General features: G+C 43.0%; 1 long non-coding RNA gene across 1 annotated transcript; it reads right to left on the bottom strand.

Moving 5' to 3' along the window:
• Positions 1–13,611: 13,611 nt before the first annotated feature.
• LOC106567788 (uncharacterized) lies at positions 13,612–17,161 on the bottom strand. Its single transcript, XR_001320170.2, has 2 exons — positions 16,880–17,161; positions 13,612–16,478 (listed from the first exon to the last, which is right to left on the bottom strand). It is a non-coding gene; the product is annotated as an uncharacterized lncRNA (long non-coding RNA).
• Positions 17,162–18,278: the final 1,117 nt, after the last annotated feature.

Genomic DNA, 18,278 nt, shown 5'->3' with positions numbered 1-18,278 from the left:
CAAATAGAGATTTCCCTGTGTCTCTGAACTTCTGTACATGCTTAGTAGCATATTTAGCTTTAGTTCTCACCATGTTATTCTAGAGAGTATATTGTGGTTAGGTTATTGTAGTAAGTTAAGATTAAATCCATACTGCAGAAGATCCATACTATACAGCGTTTTAAATTTAAAGGGTTATGTTCCAATGTTCGCGGAGACTGCATTCACAGTAAACGCTGCATTTGTTGGCTCAATCGGAAATGATCTTTACATTTCAATAGTGCTATAGTGTGGCTCTTCTGCAAACCGGATTTAGCCCTTTAAAAAGTAGTTTTTATTTTTTGGTAGTGGAACATTCCTTGAAATAACATTATATAATTAATGTCTACTCTATACTGTCTCCTATGTGATGGAAATACATTCAACTTGATTTCCATAGATATTTTGACTAAGGCCTCTCAGTTTAATCATACAAAAAAATACATCAAATCAAATTTTATTGGTCACATACATGGTTAGCAGATGTTAATGCGAGTGTAGCGAAATGCTTGTGCTTCTAGTTCCGACCATGCAGTAATATCTAACAAGTAATCGAACAATTTCACAACAACTACCTTATACACACACAAGTGTAAAGGAATGAATAAGAATATGTGCATATAAATATATGGATGAGCGATGGCCGAATGGCATAGACAAGATGCAGTAGATGGTATAGAGTACAGTATAAACATATGAGATGAGTAATGTAGGGTATGTAAACATTATATAAAGTGCCATTGTTTAAAGTGGCCAGTGATACATTTATCACATCCAATTTTTTATTATTAAAGTGGCTAGAGATTTGAGTCAGTATGTTGGCAGCAGCCACTCAATGTTAGTGACGGCTGTTTAACAGTCTGATGGCCTTGAGATAGAAGCTGTTTTTCAGTCTCTCGGTCCCAGCTCTGATGCACCTGTGCTGACCTCGCCTTCTGGGTGGAAGCAGGGTGAACAGGCAGTGGCTCGGGTGGTTGTTGTCCTTGATTATCTTTTTGGTCTTCCTGTGACATCGGGTGGTGTAGGTGTCCTGGAGGGCAGGTAGTTTGCCCCTGGTGATGCGTTGTGCAGACATCACTACCCTCTGGAGAGCCTTGCGGTTGTGGGCGGAGCAGTTGCCGTACCAGGTGGTGATACAGCCCGACAGGATACTCTCGATTGTGCATCTGTAAAAGTTTGAGTGTTTTTGGTGACAAGCCACATTTCTTCAGCCTCCTGAGGTTGAAGAGGCACTGTTGCGCCTTCTTCACCACGCTGTCTGTATGGGAGGACCATGATGTGATGTCCGTGATGTGTACGCTGAGGAACTTAACTTTCCACCTTCTCCACTACTGTCCCGTCAATGTGGCTAGGTGGGTGCTCCCTCTGCTGTTTCCTGAAGTCCACGATCATCTCCTTTGTTTTGTTGACATTGGGTGTGAGGTTATTTTCCTGACACCACACTCCGAGGGCCCTTACCTCCTCCCTGTAGGCCGTCTCGTCGTTGTTGGTAATCAAGCCTACCACTATAGTGTCATACAAAGTAATAGCACTGTTAACGTTGGTCTGTATGGGTCAATGATTAACAAATGAGACAGTGGAACATTTTACCCTTTGCTTATTTACTGACCCAATGTTAGTATGTCTCTCAGTATAGGGACTATTTGACACACAACAGAAGAACAGGTCTGTTTCATATATGATCATGTTTTACATTAACAAAAATAGGCTGCTGTCCCAAGTAGGGGATCATCACTCACCTTATGTCCTTTGTGTGCTCATGTTTATTTATTTATTTAACCTTTATTTTCAAGGTTTCATTGAGACCAAGGTCTCTTTTGCAAGGGAGCCCTGTATCTTACCATTACACAACAAATTACACATAGAAAATACACCAGAAAATGAAAATACAAAGACAATACAAAAACATAAAATAAAACACAATCACATTCCTCAACAGAGGTCCTCAATCAACACTGAACTGCCCGAAAGGCACCAATACATCCATTTGTAGGGAACTCTGAAGATACATGTTCCATACATGGGGTGCAAAGAAACTAAAAGCTGTTTTTCCTAAGTCTGTAACAGTAAAAGACTGTTTCCAGAGTTAGCCATCCCTGTGATCAGCTTTGATAAATCGTACTTCTATGCGTAAGTAAAGTTTTTGCAAAAGGGCTTCATAAATTAATAAAATGCCGTGTTTTGACCTACGTCAGGTCTAAGAGGGCCATCCTACTTTCTGATAGAGCAAGCAGTGATGAGTGCCAAACCTGTCCCGAGATAAAATAAAGTGCAATATGGTAAACTGCATCTAACGGCTTAATGAAGTGGCTGCTGCATTCATGTAGATCTGTGGTTCCCAAACTTTTTGTAGTCCCGTACCCCTTCAAACATTCAACCTCCAGCTGCATACCCCCTCTAGCACCAGGGTCAGCGCACTCTCATGTTTTGCCATCATTGTAAGCCTGCCACACACACACTATACATTTATTAAATATAGGAATGAGTGTTAGTTTTTGTCACAACCTGGCTCGTGGGAAGAGACAAAGAGCTCTTATAGGACCAGGGCACAAATAATAATATAATAATAATCAATAATTTTGCTCTTTATTTAACCATCTTACATATAAAACCACATAACTCTGCAATGTTGGGTTGTACTGGAGAGATTCTCAGTCTTAAATCATTTTCCACACACACAGTCTGTGCCTTTATTTAGTTTTCATGCTAGTGAGGGCCGAGAATCCACTCTCACATAGGTATGTGCTTGAAAGGGCATCAGAGTCTTAGCAGCTCGATTTGCCAAGACAGGATACTCTGAGCGCAGCCCACTCCACTATGTCTCCCTGTAAAGGCTTTTGCGCCATTAGTAGATACCAACATGAGCAGCAGCTAAGTTTGGCTACATACGGACCGTTAGTGGAATTCCCGCGAGAGAGTAACGGTTAATGTGATTGGATGTTAATTATTTGACTAGGCTACCTGTATTTCAAATCAAATCAAAATCAAATCAAATTTATTTATATAGCCCTTCGTACATCAGCTGATATCTCAAAGTGCTGTACAGAAACCCAGCCTAAAACCCCAAACAGCAAGCAATGCATGTGAAAGAAGCACGGTGGCTAGGAAAAACTCCCTAGGAAAAACTCCCTAGAAAGGCCAAAAACCTAGGAAGAAACCTAGAGAGGAACCAGGCTATGAGGGGTGGCCAGTCCTCTTCTGGCTGTGCCGGGTGGATATTATAACAGAACATGGTCAAGATGTTCAAATGTTCATAAATGACCAGCATGGTCAAATAATAATAATCATAGTAGTTGTCGAGGGTGCAACAAGCACGTCCGGTGAACAGGTCAGGGTTCCATAGCCGCAGGCAGAACAGTTGAAACTGGAGCAGCAGCATGGCCAGGTGGACAGGGAACAGCAAGGAGTCATCATGCCAGGTAGTCCTGAGGCATGGTCCTAGGGCTCAGGTCCTCCGAGAGAAAGAAAGAGAGAATTAGAGAGAGCATATTTAAATTCACACAGGACACCGGATAAGACAAGAGAAATACTCCAGATGTAACAGACTGACCCTAGCCCCCCGACACATAAACTACTGCAGCATAAATACTGGAGGCTGAGACAGGAGGGATCAGAAGACACTGTGGCCCCATCCGATGATACCCCCGGACAGGGCCAAACAGGCAGGATATAACCCCACCCACTTTGCCAAAGCACAGCCCCCACACCACTAGAGGGATGTCTCCAACCACCAACTTACCGTCCTAAGACAAGGCCGAGTATAGCCCACAACGATCTCCGCCATGGCACAACCCAAGGGTGGGGCGCCAACCCAGACAGGAAGACCACGTCAGTGACTCAACCCACTCAAGTGACGCACCCCTCCCATGGACGGCATGGAAGAACACCAGTAAGCCAGTGACTCAGCCCCTGTAATAGGGTTAGAGGCAGAGAATCCCAGTGGAGAGAGGGGAACCGGCAAGGCAGAGACAGCCAAGGGCGGTTCGTTGCTCCAGCCTTTCCGTTCACCTTCACACTCCTGGGCCAGACTATACTTAATCATAGGACCTACTGAAGAAATAAGTCTTCAGTAAAGACTTAAAGGTTGAGACTGAGTCTGCGTCTCTCACATGGGTAGGCAGACCATTCCATAAAAATGGAGCTCTATAGGAGAAAGCCCTACCTCCAGCCGTTTGCTTAGAAATTCTAGGGACAATTAGGAGGCCTGCGTCTTGTGACCGTAGCGTACGTGTAGGTATGTACGGCATGACCAAATCAGAAAGATAGGTAGGAGCAAGCCCATGTAATGCTTTGTAGGTTAGCAGTAAAACCTTGAAATCAGCCCTTGCCTTAACAGGAAGCCAGTGTAGGGAGGCTAGCACTGGAGTAATACGATCCAATTTTTTGGTTCTAGTCAGGATTCTAGCAGCCGTATTTAGCACTAACTGAAGTTTGTTTAGTGCTTTATCCGGGTAGCCGGAAAGTAGAGCATTGCAGTAGTCCAGCCTAGAAGTAACAAAAGCATGGATTAATTTTTCTGCATCATTTTTGGACAGAAAGTTTCTGATTTTTGCAATGTTACGTAGATGTAAAAAAGCTGTCCTTGAAACAGTCTTGATATGTTCTTCAAAAGAGAGATCAGGGTCCAGAGTAACGCCGAGGTCCTTCACAGTTTTATTTGAGACGACTGTACAACCATCCAGATTAATTGTCAGATTCAACAGAAGATCTCTTTGTTTGTTGGGACCTAGAACAAGCATCTCTGTTTTGTCCGAGTTTAAAAGTAGAAAGTTTGCAGCCATCCACTTCTTTATGTCTGAAACACAGGCTTCTAGCGAGGGCAATTTTGGGGCTTCACCATGTTTCATTGAAATGTACAGCTGTGTGTTGTCCGCATAGCAGTGAAATTTAACATTATGTTTTCGAATGACATCCCCAAGAGGTAAAATATATAGTGAAAACAATAGTGGTCCTAAAACGGAACCTTGAGGAACACCGAAATTTACAGTTGATTTGTCAGAGGACAAACCATTCACAGAGACAAACTGATATCTTTCTGACAGATAAGATCTAAACCAGGCCAGAACTTGTCCATGTAGACCAATTTGGGTTTCCAATCTCTCCAAAAGAATGTGGTGATCGATGGTATCAAAACTCGCTGTTGGCTGGGCTCCCTGCCTGTGCCATTAAACCCCTACAACTCATCCAGAACGCCGCAGCCCGTCTGGTGTTCAACCTTCCCAAGTTCTCTCACGTCACCCCGCTCCTCCGCTCCCTCCACTGGCTTCCAGTTGAAGCTCGCATCCGCTACAAGACCATGGTGATTGCCAACGGAGCTGTGAAGGGAACGGCACCTCCATACCTTCAGGCTCTGATCAGGCCCTACACCCAAACAAGGGCACTGCGTTCATCCACCACTGGCCTGCTGGCCCCCCTACCTCTGAGGAAGCACAGTTCCCGCTCAGCCCAGTCAAAACTGTTCGCTGCTCTGGCACCCCAATGGTGGAACAAGCTCCCTCACGACGCCAGGACAGCGGAGTCAATCACCACCTTCCGGAGACACCTGAAACCCCACCTCTTTAAGGAATACCTAGGATAGGATAAAGTAATCCTTCTAACCCCCCTTAAAAGATTTAGATGCACTATTGTAAAGTGGTTGTTCCACTGGATATCATAAGGTGAATGCACCATTTTGTAAGTCGCTCTGGATAAGAGCGTCTGCTAAATGACTTAAATGTAAATGTCAAATGTAAAAGCAGCTCTAAGATCTAGGAGCACGAGGACAGATGCAGAGCCTCGGTCTGATGTCATTAAAAGGTCATTTACCACCTTCACAAGTGCAGTCTCAGTGCTATGATGGGGTCTAAAACCAGACTGAAGCGTTTCGTATACATTGTTTGTCTTCAGGAAGGCAGTGAGTTGCTGCGCAACAGCTTTTTCTAAAATGTTTGAGAGGAATGGAAGATTTGATATAGGCTGATAGTTTTTTATAATTTCTGGGTCAAGATTCGGCTTTTTCAAGAGAGGCTTTATTACTGCCACTTTTAGTGAGCTTGGTACACATCCGGTGGATAGAGAGCCGTTTATTATGTTCAACATAGGAGGGCCAAGCACAGGAAGCAGCTCTTTCAGTAGTTTAGTTGGAATAGGGTCCAGTATGCAGCTTGAGGGTTTAGAGGCCATGATTATTTTCATCATTGTGTCAAGAGATATAGTGCTAAAACACCTTAGTATCTCCCTTGATCCTAGGTCCTGGCAGAGTTGTGCACACTCAGGACAATGGAGCTTTGGAGGAATACGCAGATTTAAAGAGGAGTCTGTAATTTGCTTTCTAATGATCATGATCTTTTCCTCAAAGAAGTTCATAAATGTATTACTGCTGAAGTGAAAGCCATCCTCCATTTGCGAATGCTGCTTTTTAGTTAGCTTTGCGACAGTATCAAAAGAAATTTCGGATTGTTCTTATTTTCCTCAATTAAGTTGGAAAAATAGGATGATCGAGCAGCAGTGAGGGCTCTTCGATACTGCACGGTACTGTCTTTCCAAGCTAGTCGGAAGACTTCCAGTTTGGTGTGGCGCCATTTCCGTTCCAATTTTCTGGAAGCTTGCTTCAGAGCTCGTGTATTTTCTGTATACCAGGGAGCTAGTTTCTTATGACAGATGTTTTTAGTTTTTAGGGGTGCAACTGCATCTAGGGTATTGCGCAAGGTTAAATTGAGTTCCTCGGTTAGGTGGTTACCTGATTTTTGTCCTCTGACGTCCTTGGGTAGGCAGAGGGAGTCTGGAAGGGCATCAAGGAATCTTTGGGTTGTCTGAGAATTTATAGCACGACTTTTAATGCTCCTTGGTTGGGGTCTGAGCAGATTATTTGTTGCAATTGCAAACGCAATAAAATGGTGGTCCGATAATGCAGGATTATGAGGGAAAACATTAAGATCCACAACATTTATTCCATGGGACAAAACTAGGTCCAGAGTATGACTGTGGCAGTGAGTAGGTCCAGAGACATGTTGGACAAAACCCACTGAGTCGATGATGGCGCCGAAAGCCTTTTGGAGTGGGTCTGTGGACTTTTCCATGTGAATGTTAAAGTCACCAAAAATTACAATATTATCTGCTATGACTACAAGATCCAATAGGAATTCAGGGAACTCAGTGAGGAACACTGCATATGGCCCAGGAGGCCTGTAAACAGTAGCTATAAAAAGTGATTGAGTAGGCTGCATAGATTTCATGACTAGAAGCTCAAAAGACGAAAACGTCTTTTTTTTTTTTTTGTAAATTGAAATTTGCTATCATAAATGTTAGCAACACCTCCGCCTTTGCCGGATGCACGGGGGGTATGGTCACAAGTGTAACCAGGGGGTGAGGCCTCATTTAACACAGTAAATTCATCAGGCTTAAGCCATGTTTCAGTCAGGCCAATCACATCAAGATTATGATCAGTGATTAGTTCATTGACTATAACTGCCTTGGAAGTGAGGGATCTAACATTAAGTAACCCAATTTTGAGATGTGAGGTATCACAATCTCTTTCAATAATGGCAGGAATGGAGGAGGTCTTTATACTAGTGAGATTGCTAAAGCGAACACCGCCATCTTTAATTTTGCCCAACCTAGATCGAGGCACAGACACGGTCTCAATGGGGAAAGCTGAGCTGACTACACTGACTGTGCTAGTGGCAGACTCCACTAAACTAGCAGGCTGGCTAACAGCCTGCTGCCTGGCCTGCACCCTATTTCATTGTGGAGCTAGAGGAGTTAGAGCCCTGTCTATGTTCGTAGATAAGATGAGAGCACCCCTCCAGCTAGGATGGAGTCCGTCACTCCTCAACAGGCCAGGCTTGGTCCTGTTTGTGGGTGAGTCCCAGAAAGAGGGCCAATTATCTACAAATTCTATCTTTTGGGAGGGGCAGAAAACAGTTTTCATCCAGCGATTGAGTTGTGAGACTCTGCTGTAGAGCTCATCACTCCCCCTAACTGGGAGGGGGCCAGAGACAATTAATCGATGCCGACACATCTTTCTAGCTGATTTACACGCTGAAGCTATGTTGCGCTTTGTGACCTCTGACTGTTTCATCCTAACATCGTTGGTGCCGACGTGGATAACAATATCTCTATACTCTCTACACTCGACAGTTTTAGCTTTAGCTAGCACCGTCTTTAGATTAGCCTTAACGTCGGTAGCCCTGCCCCTGGTAAACAGTGTATGATCGCTGGATGATTCGTTTTAAGTCTAATTCTGCGGGTAATGGAGTCGCCAATGACTAGGGTTTTAAATTTGTCAGAGCTAATGGTGGGAGCCTTCGGCGTCTCAGACCCCACAATGGGAGGAGTAGAGACCAGAGAAGTTTCGGCCTCCGACTCGCTTAATGGGGAGAACCGGTTGAAAGTTTCTGTCGGCTGAATAAGCGACACCGGTTGAGCATTCCTACAGCGTTTCCCTCCAGAAGCCATGAGAAAGTTGTCCGGCTGCGGGGACCGTGCGAGGGGGTTTATACTAACGTTACTATCTGTACTTACTGGTGGCACAGACGCTGTTTCATCCTTTCCTACACTGAAATTACCCTTGCCTAACGATTGCGTCTGAAGCTGGGCTTGCAGCACAGCTATCCTCGCCGTAAGGCGATCGTTCTCCTGTATATTATATAAGTACAACGACTGCAATTAGAAGGCATCATGTTAATGTTACTTAGCTTCGGCTGTTTGAAGTCCTGACGAACCATATCCAGATAAAACCTCCGGGGTGAAAAAGTTGAATGAAAAAAGTTGAGTGAGGGAAAAACTAAAAATATACGGTAGTCAGGTAGCAAAGTAAGATCGGCAACAAAACGCACAGCAGCACGTTATGTTGTTATTTCGCTGAATAGTAGATGGTTTAATTTTATTTTTGGCAGTGAAACGAGGCTACTCTGGCGAGAAAAAACCTCACCCAAATGTATAGCCCCGTTGGAAAATATAAATGGACTGTTTGAAAATGTGGGAAAAAAATAAATATTTAAATATCTATTTTTTAAAAATGTGAATCACATTTTTACTTGGTGTACCCCCAACAGCATTACGCGTACCCCTGGGGGTACCCCAGTCAGGAACCCCAGTTTGGTACCCCTGGGGGTACCCCAGTCAGGAACCCCAGTTTGGTACCCCTGGGGGTACCCCAGTCAGGAACCCCAGTTTAGTACCCCTGGGGGTACCCCAGTCAGGAACCCCAGTTTAGTACCCCTGGGGGTACCCCAGTCAGGAACCCCAGTTTAGTACCCCTGGGGGTACCCCAGTCAGGATCCCCAGTTTGGGATTACCTGATGTAGATGATCTCGCCATAGTCTAGGACAGAAGGTAACATTGACTGAATGATCTGCATTCTGCTATTTAGTTATTCTCAACTTCTTAGTTAACTCATCAATATGCTTTTTAAAAGAGCTTATCGTCTATCCAAATGCCCAGATATTTGTAAGCAGGGACACAATCAATTTGGGCACCATCCAAGGTCCCTATTTTTAAATCATTAGAATAATTTTTGTGTGCCCACATTCAATGCTAATTTAAAGTAAAAGGTTTCTGTAAAACAATGAAAGCAAACTGTAGTTCAGACAGAGCCTGATCAACAGTGGGGGCAATGGAATAAACAACAGTATCGTCCACATACAGGTGCAGGTAAAAAATGTTTTACAGACAAACCAATATTGTTAATGTATACAGTAAACCAGGGGAGCATCTTTCACTGGGGATGGGGGGGTACATGTCTTCCCCGCATTCTGAAATTGCATTTTTGACCCCCCCAGTTTTATCATTGCAATGTGATAAAAAAAACAAGCAACAGTGTGCTTTAGGACCATGCGGACGCCTCCGAGTGATCGGGTCGCTGTTTGGAGTGTTTATCCTACTGGATAAAAAAATTAAAGTAATTATGCCCCCCCGACTTATAAAACCAAAGTTGCGTCCCTGCAGTAAACATGTAAAGCCTGTTTAAGCAATACTTGGTATTTTGGTATTTACACGAGTTTCAATCTGCCATTCATCAGCTACTGAAATACACTGAAACTGAAATGCTGCTCACTCATGAAACTTGCAAATATTCTGCACTGGAAGTACCTGTGATCAGTTCTTTCGTAATAACGTTTGTGAGGCTCATTCAGGAATGCTGTTCATCCACTCAGTTGTGCATTACAGGAGACAGTGACGGGTAAGGTTTGATGTGGCCCGAGAGAAGTTGTCCGCAACCAACCACTGATCTAGGATGAGATTAACCTACCCCCCCGATCATCATTCCATCAGGAAGGTGTCAATATCTGACTCAAGACCAGTGGATAACTTTTACATATCCCCCTTGATGACAGTGGCCAAATTTCAAATGAGACCCCATTTTCCATATGGTGCGCTGCTTGACCAGCAGAGTCCCCTGAGTAGCCCTTCATTGAGTAGTGCACTTTATGGGGATTACGGTGTGATTTCAGATGCAGAGAGAGATTGAGCTAGGCAACTCTCATCAATGATGATCATGGTGACCTATGTTGTTTTGTATTCAAATGTCAAACCTGACGTCATCTTGATTCCTACTCCTGCCACATAATTTGACAGTACAATCAAGGCCCTGCCTACTGGCTTTGGCATCACAGAAATTCATAACATATTCTAGAGGCTGTAGTTACACTGATGGACTTATCTTCCATACTTCTCCACTAAATGTTGGTAAATGTTATCTTTCTGGGTTGTATGTGCACAAGCAAAACCAATTTCCCTAACAATAATGTTGTATTGTGTTGTATTGTACTTAAATTTCTGTGAAATGTTGAGATCTTTAATGTATGAGGTTTTGCATGTCACGAGAAGTACATTGCATGATATTTTTGTAATTATTTTTAGCTATGACCTAACTTTATTTACACTGTCAACTATCCACAGGAAGTAAAACAAATACACTTGCCTTCTCCTGTTTCTTCTCAGTATCTCTCTCTCTCTCTCTCTCTCTCTCTCTCTCTCTCTCTCTCTCTCTCTCAATAAATAACCTTTCTACTGTTGACCGAGGGGTGGGGTCCTACAGATGTAGGATCTTAATTTGAGCCAGTTAAATACAGCAGGAAAATAATTGTTTGGATTATAATTAATGTACATTTTTCACAAGGGAAAATTCAAAGTGTAAATTACAAACTTCAGAAGCCTTTTTAAACTTCAAATACACTACAACTTAAAAAAAAAAAAATCTCCTGCAACAGGGTGATCAAATTAAGATCCTATGGGCAGAGAGCACCTGAGGCTGGGAGTGCCAGTTATTCCAGTCAGTACCTTGTAAGGCCTGCCTGCCTGTCACACCAGTTCCCTTCCAGCAGTCTCATAGAACACTTACGTATGCCTCAAGAATCACAACCTCTAATGGAATGTGTGAGCTGGAACAGGTGCATGAATTGTTCTATGACACCAGTGACACTGAGCAATACACTCAAAACTGTACTCTGACAGCTCATTCTTATTGAGGACCAATAAGGACAGAAATCTGTAAAGTGACTTGAATACATTCCTTTAAACCCACAGACACAGTAGTATAATGGTATATTGTAAACAAGTGATATAGTTACTCAGCCTGGTCTCATAGACTAGACGTAACATAGTAAATGTAAATTCGGCACACTAGTATGATATGTTACATTTGGTGTAGGGTGGTTGGTAGGGGTTGATGGGTGGGCATACAATGCAAATGTTGGGTGGTTGCTCGGGGTGGATGGGTGGGTGTATAACTTGAACGGGGTGGATGGGTGTGCGTATAACTTGAACGGGGTGGATGGGTGGGCGTATAACTCGAACGGGGTGGATGGGTGGGCGTATAACTCGAACGGGGTGGATGGGTGGGCGTATAATGCGAACGTCTAGCAACCCAAAGGTTACGAGTTTGAATCTCATCACGGATAACCTTAGCATTTTAGTTAATTAGCAACTTTTCAACTACTTACTACTTTTTAGCTATTTTGCAACTACTTAGCATGTTAGCTAACCTACCTAACCTTAACCCTTTCAGCTAACCCTTCCCCTAACCTTAACCCTTTAAAAAAAACTTAGCCAGCTAGCTAACGTTGGTCACCTAGCTAGACAACAAAATCACACAAAAGTAATCAATGGAAATCCAATTTATCAACCCATGAAGGTCTGGATTTGGAGTCACACTCAAAATTAAAGTGGAAAACCACACTACAGGCTGATCCAACTTTGATGTAATGTCCTTAACAAGTCAAAATGAGGCTCAGTAGTGTGTGTGGCCTCCACGTGCCTGTATGACCTCCCTACAATGCCTGGGCATGCTCCTGATGAGGTGGCGGATGGTCTCCTGAGGGATCTCCTCCCAGACCTGGACTAAAGCATCTGCCAACTCCTGGACAGTCTGTGGTGCAACGTGGCGTTGGTGGATGGAGCGAGACATGATGTCCCAGATGTGCTCAATTGGATTCAGGTCTGGGGAACGGGCAGGCCAGTCCATAGCATCAATGCCTTCCTCTTGCAGGAACTGCTGACACACTCCAGCCACATGAGGTCTAGCATTGTCTTGCATTAGGAGGAACCCAGGGCCAACCGCACCAGCATATGGTCTCACAAGGGGTCTGAGGATCTCATCTCGGTACCTAATGGCAGTCAGGCTACCTCTGGCAAGCACATGGAGGGCTGTGCGGCCCCCCAAAGAAATGCCACCCCACACCATGACTGACCCACCGCCAAACCAGTCATGCTGGAGGATGTTGCAGGCAGCAGAACGTTCTCCATGGCGTCTCCAGACTCTGTCACGTCTGTCACGTGCTCAGTGTGAACCTGCTTTCATCTGTGAAGAGCACAGGGCGCCAGTGGCGAATTTGCCAATCTTGGTGTTCTCTGGCAAATGCCAAACGTCCTGCACGGTGTTGGGCTGAAATTTATTGTCAATCAGTGTTGCTTCCTAAGTGGACAGTTTGATTTCACAGAAGTGTGATTGACTTGGAGTTACATTGTGTTGTTTAAGTGTTCCCTTTATTTTTTTGAGCAGTGTATAATAGGTTTTGCAAATTCCTAACATATTGTATGTTTTGCAAATTTGTAACATATAATATGAATTGTAATCCGTAACACATCATACGAAATGGGTGATAGACATCCAAAAATGAATACATACCATACAAAATGTGACATACTAAATGGAGTGTCTCAGAATTACATACACAATAATAAGACATGCTCTGAGACCAGGTTGAGTTACTGTAAGTGTGGTTGAAAGTAGGGTAATATCTTTATAAGTTGAACAAGTCATGTGTATATCAGTATCCTCATAAGTATGAAATAATGATCATAATGATCATAATTATAATCACCAATAATGTGAATAATTGACTGTAGAAGTGCTAGATTCAATTTGACCCTGTGATGAAGTTCTTCTTCAGGACTTGCATCTGAAACTCCATCTGAAACTTCATCTGAAATCAATAGTTTTCACCCAATTTTGACTAGGTCACACATTTTTATCAGTTGGGAAATCAAGACACCATGTTTGGTTCCTGACTCAAATATTCCCCAGAGCTTAGTCTCATGTCCTTGTCTTTCTTCCTTCCAAACCGGTCTGATAAGGTGGCTGGTGAGAGCAAGAGGAGCTTAAGGCTGGAATTTTGTGTTTACCCACTGTCTTTATTTATGTCTACCTGCACAATTATTATTTGGAAAACATTAAGCATTTATCTGTGAAGGGAGTCTTGTATCTTGTAGTAGATCCACATTTTTACAGTAACCAACATTTTATTTGACTGGGAAAATGAGCTACTGAATAAATTCCACAATACATGTTTGATTGAATTGAACACTAGCTGATTTCTAGGAAGTGTAGCACTACTCCCACTCTGAGAAATACAGCAGGTTCAACCTTAACCAGTTCTGTTGTCACTGTTATGTGACTGTTACACCACAAACTGCTCATGGGTGGAAAGAAGATTGCAGGAGTAACCCTGTAAGACATTGCAGTACACACCATCATGAAAAAGGCCCATACTGTATTTGGACTGAACAATAATTACCTAAGAGTTTTTCCTCACCTAAGAGGTAACCTGGCCAGGAACATCTCTGGGTCCTGCAGTTTTTCTTGGTTAAGTCACATTATCTTGTAAAACTCTAACAATAATAATTATTCAATGCAGTTAAAACACAGTTAATAACACAGCCACACGACTCAAAATCAATTCAATATAATTCATCCATTCTTCTTCTTTCTTATTACAACAGTCTATCATACGCAGTGTAGGTCTTTGTTATTATTCCTTGCTGTTTGACAGTGGCCTTTAAAGTGTTGCTCCAGAGGTTTTGAATAATTTCAGCCAGTAGTTTTCAAAGTAGCGCTCACGAGCCAAAACGGGTCCCCAATTTTTTTTTACACAATTATGTACTACGTCATTCATTTTGTGTGATATGTTACGAATTGCAAAAAAATAAGAATACAAAAAAATGATATGTTTTGAATTCTGATTCGTAGAATATATTATGAATTTGTAACTGAATCTTTAACTTTGGGCCCTAGTCACCTGAGGAGTTGTAGTCCACTGCTGACTGGAGAGAAAGTAGCAATTCATACTCATGCATGTCTTGCCATGTAATTCTGTTGGGGGCTTAGGGTCTAGTAGTTAGAGTGTTGGACTAGTAACCAAAAGGTTGCAAGATCGAAACCCCGAGCTGACAAGGTAAAAATCTGTCATTCTGCCCCTGAACAAGGCAGTCAACCCACTGTTCCGTAGGCCGTCATTGAAAATAAGAATTTGTTCTTAACTGACCTGCTTAGTTAAATAAAGGTAAAAAAAGCTAAGAGAGGCTTTCACACATGGAACCAGTTCATGATGAGGTGACCCTGATATGCTGTAGTAGCTTGCTAAAAATGAAAGATAATTTCTATAAGCTAACGATGCACAGTATAATTTTAGTAATGGTTTCACAAGGCTAAACTATGGATGGTTTTGTGTAACTCAAACAAATAAGACAGCATGAGTGTGATCACATTTCAATTCTCATCCAGTCAGATGAATCAGGCCTCTTGTTTTAACTCTTTTTGTCCAGGAGGGACAGTAAGGTGCTGTCTACCACATACACAGAGAAGAATGACTGGGGTTGGGGCTGGGCTGCAGGACCTGTGGCCTGCTTTCCTGGGACCTAGTTGCACAAAGGCAGCATTGTAAACCCTCAGCAGCAGAGGGACCAGCCCAGCAGATGGATAAGCAGGATGTAGTGGTGTGTTATGGTGTGGAATGGGTGGCGGTGGGGAAACTGGACTGATCAGTAAGGCCCATGAAAACTGAACCAGCCTCTAAGCTAGCTGCCCCTCCTCTAGTTTCACCTCACTGGTTCGGCCAGGTCTGTCAGTGCCAAGCCAAAGGCCAAGAATGTCATCTTTTGTGATGGGTCAGTTTAAGAGAGGAAGTAAAGGGCTATTCACATTCAAATTCCTTGACATCTGTCTACTGTAGCACTTGTCTTACTCTCTAACACTCCCTGAAAACTGGTGAACCATTCACTCAAGGGTGGCCTTTTCACATCATTCAAACACTGACAGACAAAAACAAAATCAGGCACAAAGGCATTAGGGTATAAATATAGCAAAAAATATTTCCATAGCTAAATATAGTCTGTCAAGTGTTCGACAAGAAGAAAAAAAGCAAGCATACAAAGTCATAAGTGAAACGATTATGTGAAAGACCTCTGTTTCAAAGGCAGATTCTGCCATGCTGGCTGTGAGGGCATTTTGCATTCAAGAAGAATCCATTTCGGAATTGCATACAATTTAAATGATACCACTGATGAATCCTTCAAAAACTATACATGTTTAGCCAGTAATGGCTTTTGGCTTTTAAACCAGCTGGTAACACTAGATTGGACAGTGTCTTCAGACAGTGTCCCTTGATTGTCTTAGTTCATATACCCAGAATCCTATGTGGCTGGGGAGTTGTAGGACTATTTCATGATCTGGGCCTATGTTGCCGGTTTACTTCCGTCGGCAGCGAAAGCAGCAGGTCCGACAGCGTCCAAACTCCTCTTCCGCGTCCTCCTTCACTGTGTAGGAGGTCTGGCTGTCATAACAAGGGGTGTTTGAGGCGCCACCATCTCCATTGTTGGTACCTTCTGAGGGGAATGGCGACTGCCCCCCGGGTTTGAAGGCACCATAGGGGTTAAGGGAGTAATTGCGGTTGCTGTAGGTACTGTCCAGAGCGATGGGGTTGATGATGATCGTGCTGTCCTCTCCAGAATGTAGCTTAGCCCGAGGGATGGTCACGTCTCCATAAGGGTTTTCCAGAGACAAATTCATTATGACTGACTGATTATGGAAGGCTGAGAGTACGAAACACAGGTAGATAGGGTCTGTGGCTGTCAATCTCTTGACAGGCTTTTGGTTTGATGTGTTGGATCTCAGACTGGGTATTGAGGCTCTGATCTGAAGCTTTGCTCTCAAAGTTTGTTCTAGTTTCCTCTGGTGACTTGAACTGGTTCCAAGAATACTCCTGTGAAAGACAGATTTCATCATTTTAATACAACTGTATAGTTATAAAGACAATCCTGAAACTACAAAAGCTCTGGTTCTGTTCTGTTTGACCTTCACGAAATTCAGAGAAAAAAGTATTATCACAATGCAGTGAAATGACACTTGGATGTATCTCTTTTTCATTTTCATCCCGACTGCTTCATAGTTTTCCTGCATATTCCTAATCGTTCTCAATTTAGGGTTTATCGATAAACTCCTCATATTGCTAAAATTCGATCCCATTCTCTTTCCAAATAATATTCATGATCATATTTCATGTTGACACCTTTATATGGATGACTACATCTTTAAAAACACGACCTAACACCAACAGTAAAGGCAAAACTTCACCAATAACAAGCACTGATTGTTTATGCTTACCTTTTCAACTTGTGGAATTCCTCAGCAGTCAAGTGTTATGATGTCCCATGTAAAGTCCCCTGGTCTTCTGACAGTTCATATAATCCAGAAGGCACTTAAAGGTTGAATGGTTGTCTCTTGCAGATCTTTCCTAGTGTACTCCCACTGTGGCTTCATTGGAAAAGGGAGCCACACCTGTAGCGATGTGTGTCAGAGTGAGGACTGAGGTGGGGGTGGCCACACACACACACACAGGTGCAACCTTGACTCAAGGATAGACGCAACATAGTAAACGTAAATCGGTCTCCCTCCATTTAGTAGTTTACTTTTCGTATGGTATGTATCAGTTTGTCGATGTCTATCATCCATTTCGTATGACATGTTACGAATTCCACTTTGTTGTTAGCTATGCTAGGGGTTAAGGTTACGGGTTAAGGTTAGGGTTAGCTAACATGCTAAATAGTTGCAAAGTAGTAAGTAGTTGCAAAGTTGCTAATTAGCTAACATGCTAAAGTTGTCCTTGATGTGATTCAAACACACAACAATTGGGTTGCTAGAGGTTTGCGTTATACGCCCACCCATCCTCCTTTGACCAACCTCCCTTTTTTTCATTTTTTTACTTTAGTAACCTTCTGTCTTATGCAACCATACCAAGAGTAACATATCATACTCATTTGAGTGTCAAAGATTTATGTTTGCTAAGTTACATCTAGACTTTGAGGCCAGGCTGTCAAGTGTGAAGGAGTGTTGTTGGTGTATCTGGGAGTCACCTGATCCAATCTCTACGAGAGCAGAGCAGCTACCTGAAACCCAAAGAGGGCGTGGTGATGACTGGCTGCCTCAGCCCTGGTTTATCATTCCTCTAGCTGCTCAAAACACAGGCGGATTTGTCATGGCAACCAGGGCCCATATCCACAAAGCGTCACGGAGTATGAGTGCTGACCTAGGATGTCCATACAAGCTTATTCATAGTGATCTAAAAGTCAAAACTGATGCTAAATCAGCACTCCTACTCTGAGACACTTTGTGGAAACAGCCCTAGTCTCTCTTTCTCCCCCTGCCCCTCCTCTCTCTTTCTCTCTCACAGTATCTCAATCGGTATCTGTCGCCTGCTGCTAACACCACCCATTGCAAATATTCACTTAAAAGCCCTAATATAATGTAACTGGTAAATGACAGTGTAAACACTCAAAGCTCTAATCACACAGGTTGGTCATGATAAGGACAGCAACAAAAACCCTATGACAAAGATTTGTGTTTGTTATTTTTAGTCTGCGTTTGTTGTATTTAAGAGTTTTTTTAGTTGCAGGGAGTGGTTTATAGAAAATAAAAATAGAGAGCATTCTAAGTTTAAACCATGATATTTCAGTCAATCTGAACAGGACTGCCGACATAGCTGCCTAAATGGGTGTTTAGGCTT

This window comes from Salmo salar, chromosome ssa01 (assembly GCF_905237065.1).
Source record: "Salmo salar chromosome ssa01, Ssal_v3.1, whole genome shotgun sequence".
NCBI classification, from domain to species: Eukaryota; Metazoa; Chordata; class Actinopteri; order Salmoniformes; family Salmonidae; genus Salmo; species Salmo salar.
This window is presented reverse-complemented; position numbering and strand designations above follow the sequence as displayed.